Consider the following 17362-nt stretch of genomic DNA (forward strand, 5'->3'; position numbering starts at 1 on the left):
GCTGGTTCCTGGCGCTTTTTATTTAAAGCGTCGATTAAGGTGCGGCTGGGGAGGCAGTCGTGAAAGGGAAAGGAAGGGGGAGGATAAAAACGTATATATCCGTCTACCGCAGCGTGTTGCGCCTCGGCTGGGATCCCTGCTTACCGCGGGGAGGTCCTGCTGCCTTGAAATTGGCTTTGCCCCCTGGGAAACCTGGAAAGAAAATGCTGCCCTAGTTACGGCTGCTGTTTAGGGGAAACTAGAAATTAAATACATTCGGGATTTTCTCCTTCGAAATGCGCTCCTGGATAGAGCGGTTCGCGTGTAGAAATGACATCTGTTTCCCTTGGCTCAGTTTTTCTTTTAAGGATTTAGGTGTCCATCTCACGTTGAAACCGGTGCCTAATGTCTGAATAGTTTGGAAAATCAGTCCCGTACTGTTTTGAGTTAAAACGGAAACGTTTTTGTGCCATGGGGCCCGTAGCCCTGGGAGGGAGGAAGAGCAGACGTGCAGGGAGCGGCACGTTTTCCTGTGCTGCAGGTAAATTTGTCAGATCTCGCGAGCTGGAAAACTAAGTATTTGGAAAAATTAAGTGGCTTGGTATTTAGCAACTCATACCGTCAAACCTTCTGCTTTATACTCGAAGACAGAAGAAGCCGAAAGCACCAGGCACATCTCTGCTTGTGTTGGAGGTAGGGCGGAGGAAGGCGTCTCTGGCAATTTTATCTATTTTTGTGATGGTTTTCTTACCTTCAAAGGAATCTCCATCCAGATTTTCTTGAGTGGAGGCTTGTGGCTTCGTACGAGGGAAGGAGGAATTATCCTCTGCGTTTCATTTGGGGTGAGGCTGGTTTACTGGAAGAAAACCAAGGCAAAACCTGGGCTAGCTGCTACCCATATGCTTAAATACTGAACCAACAAAAAACACACACAAACCTCCTGTCTTCTATAGGCCCTCTGAACTAAGAAGACTTGCTGATTTGTATATCGCTTCTGCTAATACAGCAGAATATAGCACATTAGCACCGTGCCTAATTATCACAACACTAGTCCGTAGCAGCGCCACTGCAGAAATCAGATACTCTGCTGGAAGCACTCAAAAAAACGTGTGGCTATATCGCCATCTTTCTAAAGATGCATTGCTGCTATGTTTGACTTATCCCCTGCTATACTGGTCGTTCTCTTACTCTTTCCTCACTAAGTCATTCTCATAGTATTTGGATTCTGAAGGACAATGTGAAACATTCTAATTTGATTCTCAAATGAGGAAGAGCAATTTACATTTTTTATTTTAAAAATAATATCCTATGGTTGGGAATTATGCAAGCCTTCTGCACGTTACTTGGAAGTGTATAAATATAAAAATCTGGTTCAGCTGCTGCTTCTTTTGTAAAATAAATGCATTAAAGTGCAAACGTAGTTTAAAATCAGAATTATTCTCAGACTGTTTCTCATTGTTATATGCCTTGGAAATACGAAATTAATTCATGGTAACATATTAATTAATAATGTTTGCTCATGCAGGCCACTTGCTGATTTGTCTCCAATTTGCAGCTCGTTAGAAGGTATGTAACTGTTCAATGATGTTATTTAACAGGTATGTTCTCGTGGTGCTATTAATGCCCTCTAGACTGAATGATTCCTGACACAAGAAAGATTTCAGAGTCTACTGACATAGAAGTCTGTTGTGTGGAAGTCTAGACAGAAGTCTGTTCCCATGGGTGTTGCACATACTGGGTCATGTAATACCTAATAATAAAGTTCCCAATCTCTATTTTGGGCTCACCTCCTAGGAGGCCTATAAATTTCACACAGATAGCCTAATCACCGTCCAGACATGTTTTCAGGTGGAAAAAGAGGACAGTAGCCCCAGACTTTCCTCATCCTCCTAAGTATAGGCAATACCTCCTAACTTGATGCTATCAGTGTATATCTGCTTTTGCTGTGGTTTAAATAAAAGTATGAAACAATATTGGAAAAAATGCTGATCCTCTGCCAGTAATGCCTTGGCAGCACAATACTTATATTTTTCAACAGTTTTTCAGTACTAGAGCTTACTTACAGGTAATTTTATGTATAGAAATATGAAAATAAAATATTTTGTATCCTAGTCCTAATTCCTGAAGGAGCTCTGCAGAGGATTGACTGCTTAGAACAGATTACAGGATTAAAATCTTAATGTTTTTCTATTAATTGTAATATCACAATTTTTCATCACAAGGTATGGAAGGAACTACAGTTCTTTAAAATTAGAAATACAGCATGCATCTTTGGTGAGGTCTGAAATAATAGATCTCAGATATATGGAAAGGAATTGTAGTTAATATGATTAAAATCTGTTTCCATGCAAGAGTCTGCAAAGTAGCAGAATGCCCTGAATACTTCAAGATTGTATCGTTTTCATTCCTCCTAGAATGTACCTGAGTATGGAAGGCTTTTGCAAAATTAAGGGGTGTTTAAAATGTTTAAAGGATTTGAAAATCCTGCCAAGAGGCTCAAATGATCTTTAAAATCTGGATGCTGCCTTTTTAATGTTCAGTGTTTGTAAAAACTAGCTCCTGCAATTACACAACCTTTATTTCAGTTTGAATTTTGAGCACAAGAAAACAGTTCCAGTGCTCCCATATTGAAGGCAGTCTAGCATAATGACCAGTCTTGAAAATCTGATTGTTTTTTGGTTTTTAGTGTTGAAAGCTTAGGTTAAATTATGTCCCACTGACATCAGAAGTGGAACTAGAATGATTGAAGAGGAGTCTGAATTTCACTGTTATAGTTTGATTATGTAGCCTTTGTCAAGCAGACTCATGAAGAAGTTGAGCCAGGTATTTTTATAATGCAGTTGTCATCTTGTTCCCTGAGATTTCCAGCAGTCTTGTTAGTCCTCTGTATACAGCAATGTGCTGCTTTCTATTAAATCATTTTAAGCTGGGAGTAGTTCTAGTGAAATGGTGTAAGATCATTCTTTAAAACTGGCGAATCAGCTCTCCAAGTCTTTGGTTCTCTATATAGGTAGAACCTCGAACGAAAGATTAGACAGCGGAGCCACAAAGGGCAGTTGTAATTTTTGCTCATTGCACAGGAGGGTGCTCAGCCTCCGTCTCTATCTGTAAGAAAGAGCAATTCCCGTGGTCATTAGAATGAAGTTCAAAAGCTGTCATCTGAACCGGTCTTTTCTTGTAGTGACATTGAAGAATCTGTCAAAATATAATTCCTCTAAAAATATTCAGCTGGTAGAGAGAATTTTAGAAGGTGTGTGTTAATTGCTGTTGTAAGAGCTGCTTACAACGGTATTTTGGTCAGAAAACGTACTATAATGATCATCCACTGTGTAAGACATTAGTATTCGCTAGTGGGTGTGTTTAAAGGTATCAGAATTTCCAGTAGAAGAATCTTTGACGTTTCTCAAAATTATTATTATTTATTTTTTTTTGCAATCTGCCTAATGTGTCAATCTGAATGCATGAACTCTTGTGTGAATAGTCCTATTGAGTAATGATTTCTCATGTAAGTAGAAACTTACTTGGAGTCAATTTATAGGAAGAGATAGGTAGGTTTGTTTATTGTAAGCAGGTATTGTGGATCAAATATAAATTAATCTCCTTAGTGCTTATTTTCACTGGTAAATATTAACATTTTAAGTTCAGGAAACGAATGTTCTTTTTAGTAAAACTCACAATCAAAATAGAACTGTTTAAAAATTATATTGGCCTATTAATTTAGGTTGTTGTTTTTATAGTAGGAAAATAGTTTGTTTGTTTTTTGGCTTCTGTGACACGTTGTTAATTGGATTGAACACTGTTTTACTGAAGGTGGTTCTATTAGTACCTCAGGTTGAAGTATTACTTACTGTAAGTAATTTTTTAACTAGTTTGTGTACATTCTGATAGGGTGGCAGTTTTTAACTAACAAAAGAAAAAAGTTTACTTTGGTTTTTTTTAATTATTAAGATTGCTTGCCATCAAAAGTTTTGTTTGACTGAGCTTAAGCTAAGCAAATGAGATAAAGAACATTCTGACATTAGTTACCACTATGCACATAAGAAAATTTTTGGTTTATGAGTGGTTGAAAAATATAATATAGGTAACTTTCAGTCTACCTTTTTAGAGATCAATTAAACAAAGGTCTTGAATGTTGTTATCTGGTTCTGATTTTAATGTGTAAATTAATACACTCTGTCTGTTTGAAGACAATTTGTCAAAAAGCCTATCTTTACAAGGTAAAATATTCTGGCCTTCTGAATGCATCTCTATTTTAGTTACTAAGGAAAAACATTTTTTAAAAATACTACCATTGTAGAATGGTTTCCAGATACTTCCATTCAGAACTCTCAGAATAAATATAAACACAGAAGTATAGTAGGCAAAATCTTGTCTGTCATGTTGAACGGGATTTGTCCCATTAACATCAGTACATAAATATTTGCTTCACTTCAGTCAATATTTACCTCACTGGTCAATAACATTGTTTTGCACTTCACAAAGTTAATGTTTCCTTTTTGCTTTTAGTTTGGTGATCATATACAAAATTCCATGTTTCTAAGAATATGGAGAGTTTTTTACTCCATTTCTAACAAAAAAGATTTTGTGTTAACAGAAGTATGTTAGTGTATTGGGAAGTCTTATCGGCATGTAGAACCATGTTCATTATGTAACAAGATTACCAAAATCATGAGTACAACATTTTAAAAGCATAAAACTTTTGAAAAAAACAGGCAAACCAAGTAAATATATTACTGAATTTAAAAAAGATTGCATAAACTTGTAGAATAGGAATTGCCCATTGGTTTTTTTTTTTGTGTGTGCTTGTTTTTACATTTTTTACAATCAAGTTCTATGGCAAAGGAAAATAATCCACTATGTATTAACTGATGATTCAGTAGTTTGTTTTTTAAAGTTCCTTGCAAAGGGTAAATTCATTAGACTAAAGGAGAACCTCAGATACAATATGAAGATTTTGGCTCCCAGAAATTTTACTGGGAGTTAAATTTGGATAAATCTTTCACGTGTCCTAAGGAAATGCTTGTCATCTATATCAAGTGCCTAATTTCTTGCACATCCCTACTTCCCATAAAAGTTTTTTGGGACTCTGGCCTGTTTGTGCATGGTTCAGGTGCTCACCCAGAGCCCTTGCTCACATTTTAGAGGTGTGATAGAAATGAGCATTGGGTCCTTTCAGAAGCTCACAAACAGAGTTTTACTGTGTTTCACACAGTAAATTTCACAAATACTCTCCAATATTTTGGAAAAAAATCCAGTCTGTTTTTCTGTACTACCTTTTGCTGATGTTCACTAAATGAAATATTTCTTCTGTGCTCTCTTCGTTTCCCTTCACCCCTCCCCACAGAAGAAAATGTGTCTAGAATCTCTTATTAGAGACTGCAAAAATTCTCCCTGTTTAAATACTGGTATTCGATTCATGTTTAAATTAATGCATGATAGTATTTCTTCTTACAAATATACTGTACAAGTCAATATGTTATTGTTAAAATCAACTAATAGCCTAAACAAAATTGATTTGTTTCAATTTGAAAATTGAAACTCAAAGCTATTTATTGCAAGTGTATTACAAATCAATAGAGATGACTGCTGTAATACGAAATGTGACACTGAAAGATTTTTCAGTCCCTGGGAAGCCAACATATTCTGCTATGTTTGATTTCTAATAATGGGAGTGCCAGACATTAATAACTGTAAAAAGTAGCATTAGGAGGAACTTCCCAACTCTTTTATGTGTTGATGGAAAAGTTTACATTAGGTTAGAATAAAAGCGGGCATAGCCTGCTGCGTAGGGTTTTCATAGGCCAGACCTGCTTGCAATGAAGTCAGTCTGGCATTAACGTGGTTGGGGATGCTGCCTGAAAAAAGAATGTGGAGTGAAGGTGCTTAACTTGAACTTGAAACTGAAAAAACTTGAAACTGAACTTGAACTGAAAAAAATAAATAAAAGGTTGATAGGCCTTTAATTAAAGTAAACAATAAGTTCAGAAAAGCAACAAACATAAGAAGTCAAGAGACTGGGCACAGGCTTTGAAATAAAAGTCTTGTGGTGGGGGGAAGATTTTACTTTTTAATGCAGCTTTAGTGTATTCATGAGCATAGTATGCAACAAACTTATCTCTAATACAAATCTCTAACCATGTCTTACTTCTTTGTTTTATGAAACAATCACCATTGACTCTCTGCCTCCGCCAGAGTTTGTAGATGTGGCAGAAACAATGTCCACGGTGGTTTTCAAGGAGGTTTATGAGTCTAGAGGCAAAGGTATGCAACTTTTTCTTCATTTTATCAAAATCATAGATAAAATAGCGTATGCAAAGAATGAGTAAAACATTTTCAGATATGTTAGCAGCAGTCTCCTCAAGAACTTTACCATGCTTTCAGCAGTGCAATCTACTTCTGTTGTCATTTTTAGGACTAAGTCCTGTGAATATTTACATACATGAATCACTTTACATAAGTGAGTAGTGTCATCAGAATCAAGGGGCTTCCTTGTCTGTGAAGTTGTTTGCACAAGTTTGTAGGATCAAAGCCCTCCTTTCCTTAAAGTTGTATAAAAATACTTGCTTTTCTTTAGGAAAATCCTTATGCTTATTCTCAGCATATAATTTATGGGATTCTGGTTGTTCATGACAGAAATTATTAGGATATGTGTTACATAGAAACTTGTGTCTATAATTTTATCATGCTTGTCCTTGTTGATATTAGTGATAGACTTTCCATTGACCTTAACAGCAACAAGCACATATTTTCAGATGATCTTGCGGCTAGTAGTATAGTATGTTATAGTAACACTGTAACTTGTGGAAAGTAAAAAGTTAGTATCTGAATTATGCAAAACACAGATTTACTTGTTGCTGAAACTGTGGATATCCTGTGCCCCTAGTTACTACAAAATCTGATAAAGACTTCAACAGCTTGGAGAAGAGGCAGCACATTTCTGAATTGGATACTTCAGATGAAACTGATATAGTTTAAGCAGTTCATCCTACTTCCTTATGCTTAACTGTGCAGAAGTTGTGGTTGTAAAAATTAGGATGCAGGTGTTAGTTCAGAAGACAAAGTTTTCTGGAATAAAATTAGAGTGCTCCTTCTGCTAACTCAAAAATCGTTTTTGTTTTGGAAAGCAAGCACAAACATAGCCATTTTTCAATTAAGGCAGAGTAAGTACAGAAGTTACCCTTCCAGTTTGGGAGGAAACGCATAGATGACCTTTAGATGCTGGTAGCTGACTCCTCCAGATTTCCAAATGTGACACTTGACTTTTCATGCAAGAATTTCTCCCCCGTGCATTTCATGTTTACATTGTAGTTGGCTATGTGCTTATTTTTCGGTGGTTTAGTTATGTTATAATTGACTATATGATGGTACAGGGTGTTTAACTTTCAACCTGCTTTGTCTGAAGCCTATGAATAGGAGATTATGCCATCTACTTTGGCTCTGGTCAAATGAGAAAATGCTGGTTTTTTAGCAAGTCACGTTTGTTATCTTGAGGTGAAGTACATTCTTCTCGCAATGGCAAACTTAAAACCAGTTTTGAGTAAGTAGAGAAAATACAGTATTTTTGCACTTAAGAAACAGGGTTAGTGTCTTTTTGCAAAGATCTCCAAATCAGTCCTTTAGAGTGATGATTTTATGATTTATACAACTGGAGACTAGGGTGAATTATTTGATTCATTTTATCATATGATCTGAGTCTTCCGTTGAACTAAAGTCTCTGAACTAAATCACAGCACTCCTGTACCCCTCAAATTGTCAAATAAAACAACATCTGTTTATGATAATGATTATCTTAATTTAAGAAAAATTCTTCTGTTCTAGCTTGTTCAGTACTTTTCTTTATTAATAGTCCCCTGTAAGACAATAGAACTACTTACAAAGTAAAACACTATTTGTTGGAGGAATATCGGAATCCATCTTAACCTCTTATGTAACTTTTTCCAGAAGAATTAGAAAAATTAAGCGTGTAAGTTTGCATGATTCTAAATGTGATGTTTTTCCCCTGTTTTCAATAGAAAATTACTGTCTTGTCCATCATTTTCAGCCAGGTCTCTGACTGCTCATAGATTAAAAGTATAAACAAGAAGTTTGCTGAAAGCCATTCAGGCTCCAGCAAGTTAACAGACTCATTTTTATTAACGTGGCAAGTGAAGCACCAAGGTCTAAGTGAAAATTGCAGGACTTGATTGCCTGAAGTTAGACAAGAAATTCACAGATAAGTACCTAAATAAAAAGCCTTTTCTGAGTGATGCTGAAAGCCCTCTTAGCTTGAGCCTGAGCATGTCTGGTGAAAATCAGGCAGTGGAGGATAAGGAGCAGTGCCAAATTCTCCTTGGTTCTGCTGCCGCAACCCCAAAGGGAAAGCAGTGTCCCACAGCCAGCAGAGCCCAGAAGGAGGAAATGGGATAAACATTCTTCATAAAGCAGAGAAAATAGGTGCAGGCAATATTTTAAATTGAAATATAATGAAATTATTATTTATAGCCTGGTTTCTACCTTACATCCAGAATCTGTCATTTAGGTGATTGGGCCAGCAGGTGGCAAATATAATTGAATTCAAGAAAATAAATAAGGAAGTAGACTGGGGATTGTTGACTAAAAAGGAGTCATCTAGTTTACTAATTAGGAGGATTTATAGGATGCTGTACTTAAAAATAGATGATTATTGATAGCTCCTCTTAATCATGCAGGTTATCTTGTAGTTTTAGTTTCCTCTAACCAGTGCTGCTGCTGCAGTCAGACGTGTGATTACAATACGCGTTTGTAAGCCACCCTGGTGATCACCCACGTGGCGTGGGTGCCAGTGTCTCGGAAACCGGGAGGGCAGGGGTTGTAGCCTCTGCTGCTGCAGCTGCACTGCTATTGGCTTTAAAATCATACCTACATACATTCTGTTACTCTTCTTACTACAGTGTAGACATATGTTTAGAAAAGAAAGAATTGTATCTGGTGCTGTGTTAGCAATAACCAGAACACAAAGCAAAAGACTCACAGCACTAGACACTTTGATTTTTCACCTGGAAACTTTATGTAAGACTGCACAGAAACTGTGTTAATGATCTAGAGAGGATATAGCAAAAGGTACGGTATATTATATCTATCCTTGACTTAGGTAAAATAGAATGTGTAAAAATCATAGGACAATAGAAAATTAAGACAGAGATTGCTACTTAGACATACAAGAATTTCAAAAGCAATCTGAAGATGTGTTAAGTGGATATCTAAGTAGATGTTAAACTAAAACAGTTGTCAGTGGAAAGTGCTGAAGTGGAAGTTAAATCTCTTCCCAACCTCACTTTTTTTTTTTTTTTTTTTTTTAAGGAAGTAATGGTGATAGCCCTGTGAAGACAACCCTGGCATTTAGGTCAATATTGTCTCTCATTATAGCTGGTTTTAATGTTCAAAGCTATGTCAATTATTGGTGAGCTCATCATGGCAGCCGTGCCTGCATTACACATTCCTGTATGCTCTTATCTAATTCATTTCCTTGTACTGCATTTTGGAATATTTTGAATATGAAGTATATCAGTAAAGCAGAGTTGTTTTCTTCTAAATTGAGAGCTCAGGCAGAACTATTCCTCACAGAAACTAACAAACATCCATATCCAGAGCGAAATACCATGGAGATCACAGCTGAGATTACAAATATTATTTTGAGAGACTTAGATTTCCTTATGAAAGGAAAGAGCATTAAAGGATATGTTGAAAATGTAGAAGGGGAGTAATAACAACAGAAAAAGATAAATTTGGCTAGCCAGCCTTTTCTGCTATTTCATGTCTACCATTCATTTTGGAGCTATAACAGTTACATCAAGTTGAGGCTGATTTAGTTTTTTTATGCCCAGTAGAATGGAGTTGATTCACAAGGATTTGGTCCATTCTCTACTGTCACCTAATATTTCTGTTACTAAGTCTGCATTATTTCAACCAACTGGATACATTTTTTTTAACAAGTCAAGAAAAAATAAACAAAAGCTTTAAAATAAGGTAAATCCCTTTATATTCACTTTCAGACATTCAGCAGTTTTACAGAATTTCTTTATTGCAAGTACCTCCCAATGATTTATAGCAAATAAAATACAATGCTAAAGCAAAATATGTAGTTAATTAATTTAGCTTGGAAGGAAATTCACAGGAGATCTTTTGGTATGTTAAACAGTTGTGATTCAAGCCTTTCTTATGCCCAACAACAAATAAATCCACAGAGTATGAAAGCCACGCACTTCAGTGGTGAGGCAAATGCTTATCAGGCGCTATGGAATCAGGTGTTTTTTTTTCTTACAGAAAACTTGCACTCTGAATTTGACAAAGCTGCTCTGAGCTGGCACTTGTAATACCCCAGGAGACAGGATTTTATATGATTTTACTGGAACCAATAGGTCTAGAGATGCCCCAGTCTATTTGCCGTTCCTCAGTCACCTCGGAAGCTCGCCACTTTACTACTGGAACTTCACTCAGGGTGCAGATTTTGTCCCCAAAAGGTAACTTGTAAAAATAATATATTGCAAAATGATTGAGACTTTGTGTATTGTGCATGTGAGTGATACAACTTCAGAATTTAGTGCTTGTGCTACCTGGTGTTTGTGTGCTTGGACTGAATGCAGACAAAGGATATTAAGTAAATGTGTTAGTTTGAATCTTTAAAGGAGCTACGCCCGTGCGTTTGCCTGAGTTACGTCAGCAGTGGAGAGGAAGAATTCCAAACACGTCACCCTGGTTTCACAGATCTGCAGAGATCCCCAAAGTGATCCGATCCCTCTGCGTTATGTAGTAAATACCACTCTGCATTTGTTATGTACAAATGCCTGCCTGTTTGCACTCCCTCTGTCTACATATGTAATCCGTAGATCTTTACGTCTAGATTTGTGCATACACTTGTTGGACTTAAGTCACAAAACACTAAGAATAACTGTGTGGGTGGGGGGGGTAATGAGTGTTTATGTATGCATACAAGATATAGAGGAGTTCACAGTTATTTTTCATTTTGAAATAATGCAAATAGTGAATAATGCTTGAGCTAATAAACACTCATTTTAGGTTTTTTTTTTTTTTTTTTCAGTTCATCATGCTATTACCTGGCACTTGAAAACTGATTGAAGAATAAGAATGTAATGATAAATAAGGAAAGACGATCCATCTTATTTTCATTGTGGCCAGTTTCTTACTGAATTGATGAAGTAGATCTGTCTTTATTTGCATTCAGATATAAATATTCCTTATTCCCCAAATTAATTCAGTTTAATAAGTAAGGGTTGCAATTGTTATGAAAAGTGAGTGCTATTTTCCAGTACTCTGTAGGTGTTAATCAATATAGATTTTGATCTCAACGCCAATTACTATGCTAATTATCAGTATATATCTTCTTTAATTTTCTTAGGTGCCTGCCTTTAATGATATTGGTGGGCTTACCAACCCTGCCTCTGTAAGAGTGACTGCCGGTTATCTTTTTTTCTTTTCAGTGTGTGTGTTCTTAGTAGAGCTTTCTTGGGCTACATCTAGGTAGACAAGTAACCATGGTGTCTGTCCTAGACTACTCTCCAAGTAAACCATTTCAGCACGTGCACAGGCTCAGGTCCAGCACACGTACAGCAGCAGGGTGGAGGGAACGGGCCATGGCTCCAGTTTTGCAAATAAGAATGCACCTCTGGCTGGGCTCAGTTACCACATATGAATTGAAACACAGAACCTAACTGAGTGTCTTTGCCCCACTGAGTGTGGGTGATGGTAGCTGATGTGTTGGTGGGGTCTATTTTGTTTTGCTTTGTTTGTTTCTTCTCGTGCAGTCCAGCTAGGAGGAGACCTCAAGTTTGAGACACAGTATCCCACTGTAACGGGACAAAAGACCTTATCCTGTACCAAAATGAAATGTAGCTACAAACTCAGCATTTTAGAAGGAAAGCTATGGAAGGGATTCTGTTCTAGTCTGCATTCATAACTGTGTAAACATATTGTTAGACTTCAGCAACTAAAATCTCAGATGAGTCTGTTTCCTGAGCTTGGTCCAGGTGTTGCAGTTCCTTCCCGTATTTGAACTGTGCAGCATACCGTCCCAGGCAATAGAGATGAAACTAGATTTTACATTTAATGATGCTTTCACGTTGAGAGCCCAAGTAGTAATTGAATGTTGAAAAGTGTGGCTTTATATAACTTATCTTCCATCGCATAAGAACTCCATGGTAGAGGTAATGATAGTATTCAGTTCCCTAGATAGTATTCATCTGCCTTAATTATGAAGCTTTCCTTTCTCTTCTTTCATTTTCCCTTTCTATTCATTTAACTTTTTTTTTTCTTTTCATTTCTGGAACAAATGAAGGCAGGGTGCAATAAATGATGGACTTTTTAATTAGAAAACCATGATTTAGTTCCAGTGCACAGATTTTTATTGAGATGTATATGAAACAGTGGCCAAATACTGCATAGTGCAGTACAGCACTACAGCAGTTGGTGTGAACCCACTGCTAGAAGTCATGTTATAATGCCCGTCATCTGCGTCACAGTCTCCTTTTATTTTAAATGTTCCCTTGGATCACAAAGTCATAGTTCAGCCTCTGCTCCTTTATCTCTTTGTCACCCTTCCTTGGTGCATGTAACTCTAAGTACTTGATCTGACAAACAGCATTCCAAGTGGAGATGAATGATGTCGCTTTCCCTCACGTTTCCTTAAGCATACAAATTTTATGTTTAGAGCAGAGAACCATCTATGTTTGAATTTGCAGCAGTATCTTGGATCCGCTTAAATAGCGGGAAATGTTTCTGTATTTCTAATTTCCACTATGGTTGACACAAATTGACAGTTGCAGTTATAATTACCCTAGATTCCCTAGTTGTAGCGCAGCTGCAGAACTTACCTTCTGTCTCACCTTCCCCCAGAAAAAATGTTCCATCTGAACATTATTGATTCACTAAATGTTCAGGGAGAATACATAGCTCATTTATAGCTATTCTCCAAAACAGCCTAAGTAGCTATGTGTTCACCCATCCCTATAGGATCCAATTGAAGCGAGAAAAAGCAGGAGAGAGGGAAAAGGGAAAGGGAGGCTTTGCATGCTCAAATCTGCACTGCAAAAAAAATGATGAAGAAAGCAATCCTTGTGTCTGGGTTTCAAGACCAGGTCACCATGATAGCCAACTGCTGATGAGCAACTATAGTGGATGCTGCTCGTAGTTCTCTACTTTGACAGTATTTAAGTTTTGTAGTTCAGTTCTGTGCCTGGATCCACTGGCATCATCCTCGTTGGGGAGAGCATTTCCTCTTCAAAGATTTTCTGTGGAATCTTCTTCCACAGCACACAAAAGTTAGGCTGTACCTTTAAACTGGGTCCTACAAATTAAAGCCTTGTGAGTAGAATAACTCATTCTCTTCATTGTTGCTGCACGTTGTGTACCCATGGAGGGTCCTTCTGGACTTAATTCTAAAGGAATAATTATACTATTTAAATATTAAACGTCAAAGTTCTTCTTTTATTGTTAAATCAATATTAAAGTAGGACGAAACTGATCTACAGTTTATGGCATTGCATTCCAGAATTGCTGGCGTTGCAGATGATGTCCTGTTTCAGCAATATTGGCACTGCCAGGAGGCTCAGAAATGTAGATTTTAATCAAAAACTTTATTTTGATATACACTTTAGTTAAATGATAAATTAATCTTTCATTATGAACTTTCAAGCTGTTAAAAGGGCAAACAGTTGCAGCTTCCTTTGAAACAATTCAAAAGCCTGGTTTTCATCAGTATATGATTTCAGTAAAATGGAATTGAAAGTTGTGTGTCTTTTTCTCACAGATTGTTATTTAATCACTATATATTAGCTTTCATTGCCCTTTTGATATATTTAAGCTCATAAACTTCTCATTGAATAGATTGAATCTACCATTATGTTGTTACTTTTTATGAATAGAATAAATCAGTATCGGATGCATTGGTTTGCACTGAATTGTTTATTTTAAGGGATATTTAAACTTCACTGAAGCAGGGGGGAGATCTTCAGGAATGGAAGGTCTGATGCTCAGTGTTTTAGTTTAAAACCCATTATTTGGTAACACTTTCAAATACAACCCCCCTCAACCAGCACATGCTAATATATATGTTATCAAGAGATACGAAGCTAATAAGTTTTCCTGAAGTTCTTTGAAATGTTATATATTTTGCAGTATTCCTAATACATAATATTTTAATACTCGTAAGTTGTTTCATTGCACTAGAAAGCTTTCATTTCACTTTAGGGAAATATTCCAGAATAAGGACCATATTTTTTTCACTAAGAGAAAAAATCAAGTCAAGTGTCCAAAACCTTTGTCTAATATCTCCTTTTATCTTATAAAATCTTCCATAAGGCCTAGTCCTTTTCATTCAGAAATCGAATGCTAACAAATTATTGAAAACTTCCTTCTAAAATGTACTGCTCAGTTCTAATATTTATGGTATAAAGGAAACTTGAAAGCATCTGTTCTGCAGAGAAGTAGCTATTAAAATACACTTAACCAGTGAGAACTGTCCCTGAATTCAGAGTCAGAACTTTGCTCAGTGGCCTTGCAGGAGTTAAATGAGCAGGGATGATTCCAAGGAAGTGGTGGGAAGGCATTTCCTTATTTCTTTTGATTATAAGGAAATAGTAATTTCTTTCTTTAAAAGGTCTTCAAATAATCCGTACACACAAACAGCCAGCTTGACTTCATCTATGGATTTGAAGTACAGTGTTAAGAAAAGTTACTGGGTTAATTTTATCATGTTGTTTCTTGGGGTGGATTGTTTAATTTATATTTATTGTTATTAATTAAACAAAGTTCTGCATAGACAATTTCAAAATTTTGTATAATGGATGTGAAAACTTGGGAACTCTTACACCAGTGTAATCATGTAATAACACCTCATGTAATTTCTCAGGCTTTGTGTTTGAGGTATTTTGTTTGGATTCAGCATTGCTCCTGCAATCTTTTCTTCACCAATAATGTATGCATCTTTATTATTGTATTAAGTAGCTAATTAAATCTGGTCAGGTTAACCTTTCTTGATGATTAGAAGTAGGCATCTCATCTTCTGAAAAAGCTAATCATTTTGGGTAGAACATCTTGTTCTTGTTTGAGTAATTATTTTTGTTTACATTCACACAGCATTAATCACTTGAAGCAGACATCTTTTAGGAAAAAGGGGGAGAGCCCATAGCAGGTTTTCAAATGCCATATTTGTGAGTTATAAAGGAGGATGCATTTGCCTCCGTTCCTCTCTATCAGCAAAACAGGAAGACATTTTGAATTCATAAACCAGAATAAAAGCTGTATCTTCTAAATGTTACTAAACAAAGAACTATAATTTGTTTTCAGATAACTTTTAATAGCAAGTCCTCCTGGCTGATTTGTTGAGCTGGAGTCTTGTTCCTTTGCTGAAAATGCCTCAGCAGCTGCAATGCAGTTTTTTCCCTTTTTAATTATTGCTGTTATTAATTTATATAACTCTATACTCTTATAACTACCTATGTTGTGAATTCTGACATAAAGGTTGAGACTGAAAGGAGAGACAGCAAAGCAGCTTCTTTGGAATATCTCTGTGCTCCTTGCGCCTCGTGTCTGAGCGCTGGGAGGTTGTGCTCTTCTGCTGCGTCTCTGGACGGACTCCAGAACTCAGTCAAAGGCTGTTCATATTGAAGACCATTTTACTTTGATCATGAAATACTGTGATAGTCATAAACTATTACTTCTCAGGAACAAAATTCTGTGGTTATAAGAGAACTGTTAGCTCAGTGCTATACGGTCCAGAAAGCAAATAGGATGCTAGAAATTATTAGAAAAGAAATAGAGGGAAAAAAACACAAGAAACACTTTGATACCAATATAAATCCATCATGTATCTGCATCTTGAATGCTGTGTGGGCTGCGTGTCTTAGAAAGGATATGTTAAAACAGGAAAAGCTGCAGAGAAAGGCAACAAATACGATCCAAGCTACGACAGCTATGGAGGTTGTAACCATATTCACATGTGTATGCATCATAGTATTTCTTCTCCAAAAAGATGTGAAGTCAATTAAAGCTATAATTTCTGTGCAATTCCTTTTCTGATTAAAATTGCCTTCTGTAAGTGATTTGATTATATATAAATGTATGTATGTATATTATGGTTATCAGTCTTTATAGTTAAAATAAGGCTTTTCTCATTGGAGAGAGGAAGGGAATACATGCAAGTTCAGATTCCTAATACTCTTCCACTAGCTCTTCCCTGTTCTTTTTTTTTTTTTTTCCCCCTGTAAGTGCATTTGTGGATGCATTTTGCTTTTTCATTTGTTTTCCTTACCTTGAACTCTCTCTCAAACCCTCCAATTTTCCTATTTTTAGCTAGACCTGATTATACACATTTTTCTCTCCATCCATTTTTACCATTTTTTTTCTCAGCATTTGTTGGTGTCTCTCTTTCACACGTACCCTCCTCTGAGTGTATTGAATTTCAACTCAGACGGAGAGACTGAACAGGGATTTGGGCTTTGGCCTTTTTCCTGATAGTGGGAAACAAGGTAAAAACTAGCTTAAAGTCATGGCAGGGGGCAGGGTGTCTCTTAACTGACCTGCGACATGAGGAAGACTGAGAGAAGATAAATTCCTGTTTAGCAAACTTAACTTTCCCTAAAAATTCAAGCTCCATCCTTCCAGCTGGAAACAAGCTAATATAATGGGTTGTTACAAGCTGTTAAAATTTGAGGCAGAGGAGGGGGAATAGGCTGAAGTTATTCTATGAATTTTTCAGTTCTTTGTGGCAGGCTGTTAAAATAAAGCAACAATATAAAAGATGAACTATATACAATTTTAATGTAAAGCTGTTTGATGTCATCATGATATTTCTTCCTTGATTGTCTAACATTTGTGTACTTTTTAAAAAGTTTTACATTTTTTGGTTCTTTCTGAACATTATGAAAATTGTACTGAGAGGAGTAAATTCATTTGCATAAAATTGACTGCAAAGAGCAATTAGTCCTTCATTAATATGCAAATTTGGTCCAGTGCAAATTCATCTATATATGAGGCTTAAATATGCAAGTCAGTCTTGCTGTGCTAGAAACCCAGATGCTTTTATTTACTTTGAAATTGAGGGATTTGGTTAATGATGTTGTTGACAGGAAAACTTGAATAAATTTGATGATCACCATCTTTCATATTAGACGAGGCCCACAGAAAAAAATTACCAAGTAAAATACCAATTTTATTTGGTAATTTCCTATTACCAATCTAGTAATAAAATGTAAGATACAAAGTAATAGAGTTAGATTTCCTAATGTAGTTATCCTGAGACTTAAACTGTTCCCCAAAGATAGAACCATTTTTCTTGAACTTTGTTTTTCCAGAGGGTAAAGACATCTACATAAGCTGTATGAATAACATACTGCCTAGAGATTTAATATTG

At 36.3% G+C, this 17362-nt stretch overlaps 1 long non-coding RNA gene across 2 annotated transcripts in view; it reads left to right on the plus strand.

The window, feature by feature from the left end:
* Positions 1-125: 125 nt before the first annotated feature.
* The window catches only part of LOC112968802, a 28275-nt gene continuing 11038 nt past the window's right edge, over positions 126-17362 (plus strand). Inside the window, exons 1-5 of one of the 2 annotated variants that reach the window (XR_003254449.1) lie at positions 126-520; positions 627-672; positions 1505-1545; positions 6172-6240; positions 10261-10457. This is a non-coding gene — a long non-coding RNA (uncharacterized LOC112968802). Of the gene's footprint in view, positions 673-1504; positions 1546-6171; positions 6241-10260; positions 10458-17362 lie in introns of both variants that reach the window. The other variant, XR_003254448.1, reaches the window with a different exon arrangement.

This window comes from Apteryx rowi, unplaced genomic scaffold (genome assembly GCF_003343035.1).
Source record: "Apteryx rowi isolate R43461 unplaced genomic scaffold, aptRow1 scaffold_325, whole genome shotgun sequence".
Taxonomy (NCBI): domain Eukaryota; kingdom Metazoa; phylum Chordata; class Aves; order Apterygiformes; family Apterygidae; genus Apteryx; species Apteryx rowi.